The following is a 9483-nucleotide window of genomic DNA, read 5'->3' as shown; positions in this document are numbered from 1 at the left end:
TCTTCAGACTTTGCCAGCAAATTAAAAGTTGAAGCTTAATCATTAAATTATTATCTTTGTGTTAGATTTATTTATAAATCACATTTAAACACTGCTTGTACCAATTAAATTAAATAAAAAGTAACACACACGTTCTCTATCACCGTCATTAATCAGATAAACAAACAAACAAACAGCAGCTTCATCTACCAGAGACAAACTGATGTTACGTTTTCTCACCTGGAAACAGAACAATGTGTTAAATTGTAGAGACTCACCTGCAACACATGAAGAGTTGTATCAGCTGCAGCTCCTTCCTCCTCCTCGTGACTCCGACATGTTTACGTTTATAACAGCGTGGTTCTCTCGTGTCGTGTCAGCGATTTTCAAAGCGGCATGTTTCCCTTTTTTTATCTTTGTGAAGTTCTCCCACTCTTTGGAGGACTTGGGTCGAACAGTTTTCGCTGTGTCGGTCATTTGTAAAATTTACTTAAATTTCCTTTGAAAACACCGCCTCTGCTCCGCTCCCCCCTCGCTCTGTTCAACTCGCGCTGCAGTTTTGTTTTTATTCAAACTTTATTCAGTCAGTCAGCATTGACAATGAACTGCCCATGAACAAAACAAAACGGCTCCGCAGCGTCGTGAAAGACGCATAATCGCGCGTCACAACAAATCGATAACAAAATTCATTGCCAACGCTTTTAATCATCGATTTTTATCGATTTTAGCAATTCGTTGTTGCAGCCCTAAAGAACAGTGTAACAACTCATCTCAGTTCATATGTTGGGTCCCATGTTGGGCAACTGTGGATGTGGTTAGAGCAGTTCAGAGATCGATTCCACCCATAGTCATATGCTGAAGTGTCCCTGGGCAAGACACTGAACCCTTCATTGCCTCCGATGTGTGTCCCATCGGTGTATGAATATGACAAAGCACTGATTATTCTTTGTAGAGATATAGTAGAGTGCTGTATGCATGGGTAAATGAGGGCACAAATTGTAGCGTAAAGTGCTTTGAGTATCTTGATCAGATAGAAAGGTGCTGTACAGTACAAGTACAGTCCATTTACTATTTAAATGGACTGTACTTATATAGAGTATACCTGTATTGCCACCTCACTTTTTTAGAGCAGACAAAATTATTTTCGCTTTTAAATTGTGAATTGTATTAAAACAGCATAATCAGTGCTTTTGTGGAGTTTGTGCGATAGGGAATTGGAGAGTGGTGGCACAGAGGTTAGAAAAGGTTGGCCTGTGATCAGAAGATTGCCGGTTGAACTCCAGTTACTGACAACATCAAAATGTGGGTGGGATAGGTGAATCACCCACACCTGCCTCCACTCTCATTTGCCCCACTCTGGGCCTTTGAGTAAAGCCCTTAACCCCCACCATCTGCTCCCCTGGGCACCCTATATGACAGCTCTGTGCTCCACACAGAGGGCTGTGGTAGCTCGGTGGTCTGTGGTCGCGTCAAGGAGGACATCCAGCGTAAAAACAGTTGCCAAGTCCTTGTGCGACTTAGTTCACTGTGGCGACCCCTGAAGAAGGGAGCAGCCATAAGAAAAAAAATGTAGAGATATAGTAGAGTGCTGTATGAATGGGTAAATGAGGGCACACACTGTAGTGTACAGTGCTTTGCACATCTTGATAAGATAGACAGACGCTATATAAGTACAGTCTATTTACCATTTAAATGGACTGTACTTGTATAGTGTATACCTGTTTTGCTACCTCACTTTTTTTAGAACAGAGACAAAATGATTTTCTCTTTTAAATTGTGAATTGTATTAAAACCACATATACAGTGATTCTGTGGAGTTTGTGATCTAATGTCATCAAGACAACTTATTCTTGCATGGTGGACATTGATTGAAGAAGGAGTCCTATCGGGCCTTTTTGGCCTGTGGGACCCCGGAAGCAGCTGATGGGTACCGGCAGTCCAAGCAACACGCGGCTCGGATGATCACTGAGGCAAAAACTCGGGCATGGGAGGAGTTCGAAGAGGCCATGTAGAATGACTTCCACACAGCTTCGAGGCAATTCTGGTCCACCATCCGGCGACTCATGGGGGGAAAGTGGTATATCCCCAACACTGTTTATAGTGAGAGTGGTGTGCTGCTGACCTCAACTCGGGATGTCGTGGGTCGGTGGGCAGAATAGTTTGAAGACCTCCTCAATCCCACCGGCACGTCTTCCACTGAGGAAGCGGAGCCTGGGGACTCTGGGTCGGGCCCTCCAATCTCTGGTGCTGAGGTCACCGAGGTGGTTAAAAAGCTCCTCGGTGGCAGGACCCCAGGGGTGGACGAGATTCGCCCAGAGTTCCTTAAGGCTCTGGATGTTGTAGGGTTGTCCTGATGCATGCTTATTAATCCAGGTAGAAAAATCCAAAAAAGTTCAATCTGGTCCTCTGGACATTAAAAAAAAAACAAAACAAAAAAAAAAAACAAAGCAAAAAAATATAGAAACGTTTTGTCTCTCATCCGAGAGACTTCCTCAGTCTGAGGTGCTGTGTTCAGCTCAGTCTCTTAAATAGCACCTTCTCAGAGTGGATAAACCAGTTTGCTGCTGACAACCTAAACCAGCTGATCACATGCTCAAGAAGGACCATCAGCCTAACAATGGATCATTAGCACACTGATGGCTGTTTACTATTCACATAGGGCTGAGTGATACTAGCAATCACAGCATTGTAAGAGGGGGACAGTTGAACCCGGAGGCCTCCACCCCTGTTTAATGATGGACGATTTCTTTTCACAAAGATGGCCTCCTTTACTCCTCTCTCAAACCAACGTTCCTCTCTGTCCAGGATGTGAACATCTTCATCCTTGAAAGAGTGACCGCTGGCCTGGAGATGAGTGTAGACCGCAGAATCCTGGCCTGATGATAATAATAATAAATAATAATACATTTTATTTCAAAGGCGCCTTTCTGGCACTCAAGGACACCGTACAAAGAATAAAATCAGCAGTAACAGAAACTAAGAGATGAAAAGAAAAGAAAAGAAAAAGAAAGGAAGAAAAAGACAATGTATAAAATCAATATAAAATCAGGCAAAACCAATTGTGTCAGGTGGAAAAAGCAGATCTAAAAAGGTGTGTTTTGAGTTCTGATTTGTATTGTGAGACTGACTTTATGTTTCTAATGTGAGGTGGTAACGAGTTCCAAAGTCGGGGAGCAGAGCGACTGAAGGCTCTGCTCCCCATGGTGGTGAGACGGGCGATGATGTTGATCTTCATGATGTTGTGTTGGCTTACACAACTCTGCAATATTGCATGGACATCGGGGGGAAGTTCCCCTGGATTGGCAGACCGGGGTGGTGGTCCCCCTATTCAAAAATGGGGACTGTAGAGTGTGTTCCAACTACAGGGGGATCACTTTCTTAAGCCTCCCTGATAAGGTCTATTCGGGGGTTCTGGCGAGGAGGGTCTGTCAGATAGTCGAACCTTGGATTCAGGAGGAGCAGTGTGGTTTTTGTCCTGGTTGTGGAACACTGGACCAGCTCTACACTCTCAGCAGGGTCCTGGAGGGTGTGTGGGAGTTTGCCCAACTGGTCTACATGTGATGTGCTTTGTGTACTTGGAGAAGGCGCTCGACCGTGTCCCTTGGGGAACCCTGTGGGGAGTATTCTGGGAGTATGGGGTACCGGGCCCTTTGATACGGGCTGTTAGGTACCTGTATGACCGGTGTCAGAGCCTGGTCCGCATTGCCGGCAGTAAGTCAGGCTTGTTCCCGGTGGGAGTTGGACTCCGCCAAGGTTGCCCTTTGTCACCGATTCTGTTCATAACTTTTATGGACAGAATTTCTAGGCACAGCCAAGGTGTTGAGGGGATCAGTTTTGGTGGCCTTAGGATTGTGTCCCTGCTTTTTGCAGATGATATGGTCCTATTGGCTTCATCAGATCATGAACTACAGCTTTAGCTGGAGCGGTTCACAGCCGAGTGCGATGTGGCCAGGATAAAGATCAGTTCCTCCAAATCCGAGGCCATGGTCTTGAGGCAGAAAAGGGTAGAGGGCCCTCTCCAGGTCAGGGAGGATGTCCTGCCCCAAGTGGAGGAGTTCAAGTATCTTGGGGTCTTGTTCACGAATGAGAGAAAAATGGAACGTGAGATCGATAGGCGGATAGGTGCAGCGTCTGCAGTGAAGCGGGCGCTGTACAGGTCTATCGTGGTGAAAAGAGAGATGAGTCAAAAGGTGAAGCTCTCAATTTACTGATAGATCTACATTCCTACACTCATCTATGGTTATGAGGTTTGGGTTGTGACCGAAAGAACAAGATCTCAGATACAAGCGGCCAAAATGAGTTTTCTCCGCAGGGTGTCTGGGCTCTCCCTTAGAGATAGGGTGAGAAGCTCAATCATACGAGAGGAACTCAGAGTAGAGCCGCTGCTTCTCCACATTGAGAGGAGCCAGTGGAGGTGGCTTGGGCATCTGTTTAGGATGCCTCCTGGATGCCTCCCTGGTGAGGTGTTCCAGACACGTCCCACCAGGAGGAGACCCAGAGGAAGACCCAGGACATGCTGGAGGGACTATGTTTCTCGGCTGGCCTGGGAACGCCTCGGGATTCCCCCAGAGGAACTGGCCCAAGTGGCTGGGGAGAGGGAAGTCTGGGCCTCCCTACTTAGGCTGCTACCACTGCAACCCGACCCCGGATAAGCGGAAGAAAATGGATGGATGGATGGATGGATGGATGGATGGACAGTGAATTGGAGTTCATTACAGACATCTATATGCATTTATAATTAGTCAGTACACAAATGCCCCTTTTCCATTAGTACCGGTACGGGCCGACTTGACCCTACTTGGCCCGGTTCTGAGGCTTTTCCATTAGTACCGGTACTTAGCACCTGTTACTATTTTCAGTACCCTTGGCTCTGTGGTTCTAACCGGTACGAAGAGGTACAAAAACGTGACGTCAGTACACTGTCGGTCACTGATTGGTCGGGGGCGGAGTCGGGGGCGGAGTCACTGGATCCTTCAGAAACGTTTCAAAACAATAATCCGCCATTTGCAATTTCTCGGACTGGAGCAGCCTGGACTTATTTTAAAGATTTTAAAAACAATACTGACAACATCTTGGTCTAATGTTGATGTGCTGGCATTTTTTGTGCTTGGTGGCCGACAACATAATTCAGAGCAAGCTGGATGGAGCTCTGCTGGTGTACCCCGATCCTCCCTCCGGAGCCTCTGAGCGCCAGACCGGGCAGAGCGTCATCTCCCCGGCTCCAAGTTCAGCTGGTCACCGCGGAAGATCCTTCGATGTGCCGACTCGTAGGCTCGGGTTCCAGATACCAGCCTTGTGTGCTCAGAGCTCCGCAGGTCACTGCGAATCTGGAGATGGGGACTCGCAGATGGACGTTGCCAGACCCCGGCCGCGCGTAATCATGAAGGCTGAATCCTGATCCCGCCCGGCAGCCAGGCGGACTGGACAGTCAGGGACGGACGCTGGAAGCGATTTTTAAATAAAATAATATTTTGTTTTTATACAAAAAATGTTTTAAAAAAATGCTGAAGCGATTTAAAAATGATTATTATTTTTTTACACGTAAAATGTTTTTTAAAATCGCTTCCACCATTTGTCGCAGACCCGTCTCTGTCCGCCTGTCTGCGCGGGTCGGACCTTCATGATTACGCACGGCTGGAGTCTTGGAACAGCCTCTGGAGTCACCAGCAGAGCTCGGAGCTGGGAGGATGAGCCTCCCAGCCTCCTCTTCTCCGGAGGAGAGGATCGTGTGACTGCGGGCAGTGTCGTGCGAGACCAGCAGAGCGTTGAAGATTAAAAATAAAATAAACGGTGCCAGCTTCATCATGAAATCCTGTTTTCACTTTAATGACTGTTAACTCAGATGAAAATCATAAAAAGACACAAAACTATTGGATATCAGGAATATTTCCCTCAAACATGTTTAAAGAAGAGACGACCTTCAGTTCAACTTTATTTTAACCCACAAATGTACAAACCACAAAACAAGAACTTTAAAGCAAAGCTAAAAATAAAATGTTTATATGTGAACAAGAAAGAAAACCACACATTTAAAATGAACATTAAAAGTAGACACAATGAGTGCAAATACATCAAATGATGATGAAAACCTATAAAAATTTAAATGTAATGTTTTTGTAGAATCTGGTTCATCAGAGTTTTAATTTATATACATATATATATATATTTATATCTATAAGTAAATATAGATAAATATATATGTATATATACAAATACATATATATGTATATAAATATATATGAATATATATAAATACATATATATGTATATAAATACATATGTGTATATATATACATATATATACATAATTGTGTGTATATACATATGTGATATATATATGTGTGTGTGTGTGTATATATATATATATACACACACATAAATATATACACATATGTGTATACATATATATTTGTGTATATGTGTATACATATATATATATATGTATATGTATATAAATATATATATATATATATGTGTATATATGTATATATTTATACACATGTATACATGCATACACACATACATGCATACATACATACACACAACTTCAAAATAACATAAATTCTCAACCTGTACTGAAAACAGTTTCTGCGTCTCAGCGCCACCAGCTGGTGAGAGGTGGTGACGTCAATTTGAACCCCGCCCACTGGAACCGGTACTGAAAGCATAATGGAAACACAACCTGTACCGTACCGAGTAGAGTAGAGCCGGGCTGTACCGGCCCGTACCGGTACTAACGGAAAAGGGGCAATAGTTGGACCATTGAGGCCATATTATCAGACCAAGTCTTCTGTGAGACCATTGCACCACATGAAATACCATGTTCTGAGGTTAGGACTACGGGCCACTGATATATTGTTCTTTTGGACGGAAGCTGTCACAAACATGCAGTGGCGTGGGCTCAGACTCAAATTTTATTATAGCAATGCAAAACACCATATTGTAAAAGCAATCAGTTATTGGTTAGGGTAAAACCTTTTAACCTGGTGACAGGATGGTGCACCACACACAGGAGTCTGCAGGAAATCAGTAGATTAGAGGATATGTTTTGGTTTGCCTCCCTGATGATGTGTAGAGTCGACTGTGCACAAAACCACTGCAAATTTAAGCGAAAACTTCCCACTCCAAACAAACCCCACACAACATCACAATCAAACTTGTCCTAAACGCAGACCAAACCAAAAGGATGCTGTTTTCAAACAGGATGTCGGTCCCAGCAGTTCTTCCTCTGATTTTGTCCTCAAATGGTGTCTCTATTGAGTTTGTCAATTCCTACAAATGCTTGGGTATCTTGGTCGATTTGCATCTCTCTTTTAAACTCCACATGGATATCCTAGTAAAGAGTTAAATTGGGTTTCTTTTTCAGAAATAGATCCTGTCTAACTCTGAATGCTAGGAAACACCTTGTAATTGCGACTTTCCTTCCCTCCATTGACTACGGAGACATTATTTACATGAACTCTCCTACAACCACCGTGCAGTTGTTGGATGGTGCCTATCATGGTGCCCTAAGATTCATAACTGGCTGTAACTACCGTACCCACCATTGCACCCTGTATTCACAGGTTAAATGGACATCATTAACTTCAATCAATCAATCAATCAACTTTATTCATATAGCACATTTTAAAAACCACAAGGGTAGCCAAAGTGCTGCACAATAAAACAATAAAAACAACCAAAACAATAAAAACATACAAAGCATACACAACGAAACATAAAAAAACATTCACATACCAGTTTCACAGCAGGTGTATTAAAAAGCCATAAAAGATAAGATCACGTGTTAAAAGCCAAATAATGAAAGTGTGTCTTTAAAAGAGATTTAAAAACCGGAAGAGAGGAGGCCTGTCTGACACTCAAGGGTAAATCGTTCCACAACCTGGGAGCAACAACAGCAAACGCTCTGTCACCTCTGAGCTTCAGCATAGTTTTAGGGACTGTCAGCAGCAGCTGATCAGCTGATCGTAGGGATCGGGGTGGACAGTAAGGCTGAAGCAGCTCAGACAGATATGGTGGGGCAAGGTTGTTCAGACATTTAAAAACAAACAGCAAAAGCTTAAAATTAATTCTGTAGTGCACAGGGAGCCAATGAAGGGACGCCAGGATGGGAGTAATATGCTCGCGCCTACGAGCCTGAGTTAACAGGCGAGCAGCAGAGTTCTGCACAAGCTGCAGATGAGCAAGAGACGTCTGGCTAATGCCTGCATACAGCGCATTACAGTAGTTAAGACGAGCTGTGATAAAAGCATGGATTAATTTCTCCAAGTCAGGTCTTGCTAGGATTGGTTTCACTTTTGCTATTTGGCGGAGTTGATAAAAACTTTTCTGAACAACACTGCTGATCTGTTTTTCAAATTTAAAATCAGACTCAAACTTCACCCCCAGATTGGTGACACAGTCCTTGAGATAAAATGACAGTGAGCCAAGATCTATGCTGGGAGAGGGACGGCAACTTGGTCCAAACATCATAACTTCAGTCTTGTTCTCATTTAGACTAAGGAAGTTAAGAGAGAACCATGCCTTAACATCATTAAGGCAGTGTGTAAGTTGTTGAACTGTGTTGTTTTGTGCCATGGGAAAATAGATCTGGCAATCATCAGCATAAAAGTGAAATAAAATGCCATGCTTCCTAAAAATCGAGCCAAGGGGGAGTAAGTAAAGGGCAAATAAAAGAGGGCCAAGGATTGAGCCCTGGGGGACACCATGTGGAAGAGGAGCAGTGGAAGACATAAAATTGTCGATTTTTACGCAGAAACTCCTATTGGTTAAATACGACTGAAACCAATTAAGGGCAACACCCCTGATGCCCACACAGTGCTCAAGACGAGAGATTAAAATGCTGTGATCAACAGTGTCAAATGCAGCAGACAAATCTAAGAGGACTAAAACAACAGACTTTCTGGAGTCTGTAGACAAGAATATATCATTTGAAACTCTCAAAAGTGCACTCTCTGTACTGTGGCGGGCTTTAAACCCAGACTGAAACGGCTCAGTGATACCATTGTCCTCTAAAAATGGTAACAACTGGTTGTAAACAACCTTCTCTAATAGCTTTGAAATAAGTGGGAGATTAGAGATAGGCCTGAAATTGGAGCAGAGAGAGGGGTTAAGACCTGTTTTTTTGAGTAGAGGGCGTACAAATGCATGTTTAAAAGCCTCAGGTACTATACCAGAGGAAAGACTGCTATTGATAATCTGAAGTACACTTGGTTCAATAGTGGAAAATACCTCCTTAAACAAATGAGGTGGGATGGAATCTACAGGAGAACCAGAGGGCCTCATATGATCAACTGTGTCCTGTAGAAAAGAGAAGGACACAGGCTCAAACTGATCAAAAACAGATGAGTGGTGTAGAGGAATAGAAAGATCATAGGAAGGCTGAGAAATACAAGCTCTGGTTGACACAATTTTATCAGTGAAGAAGTGGGGGAAACTTTCACAGATTTCAGTGGAGGCATCAAAACCAACAGACTTGGGAGCATGGAGAACAATATCTATGGT

At 43.6% G+C, this 9483-nt stretch overlaps 1 long non-coding RNA gene across 1 annotated transcript in view; it reads left to right on the top strand.

The window, feature by feature from the left end:
* The window catches only part of LOC119411751, a 17059-nt gene extending 8581 nt beyond the window's left edge, over nucleotides 1-8478 (top strand). The window contains exons 2-3 of the long non-coding RNA XR_005186902.1: nucleotides 7020-7024; nucleotides 8381-8478. This is a non-coding gene — a long non-coding RNA (uncharacterized LOC119411751). The remainder of the gene's footprint in view (nucleotides 1-7019; nucleotides 7025-8380) is intronic.
* Nucleotides 8479-9483: the final 1005 nt, after the last annotated feature.

Source organism: Nematolebias whitei, chromosome 7, assembly GCF_014905685.2.
Source record: "Nematolebias whitei isolate Nwh7 chromosome 7, NemWhi1, whole genome shotgun sequence".
In the NCBI taxonomy this organism is placed as follows: domain Eukaryota; kingdom Metazoa; phylum Chordata; class Actinopteri; order Cyprinodontiformes; family Rivulidae; genus Nematolebias; species Nematolebias whitei.
Note: the sequence above shows the minus strand (reverse complement) of the source record. Positions and strands in the feature narration are given on the sequence as shown.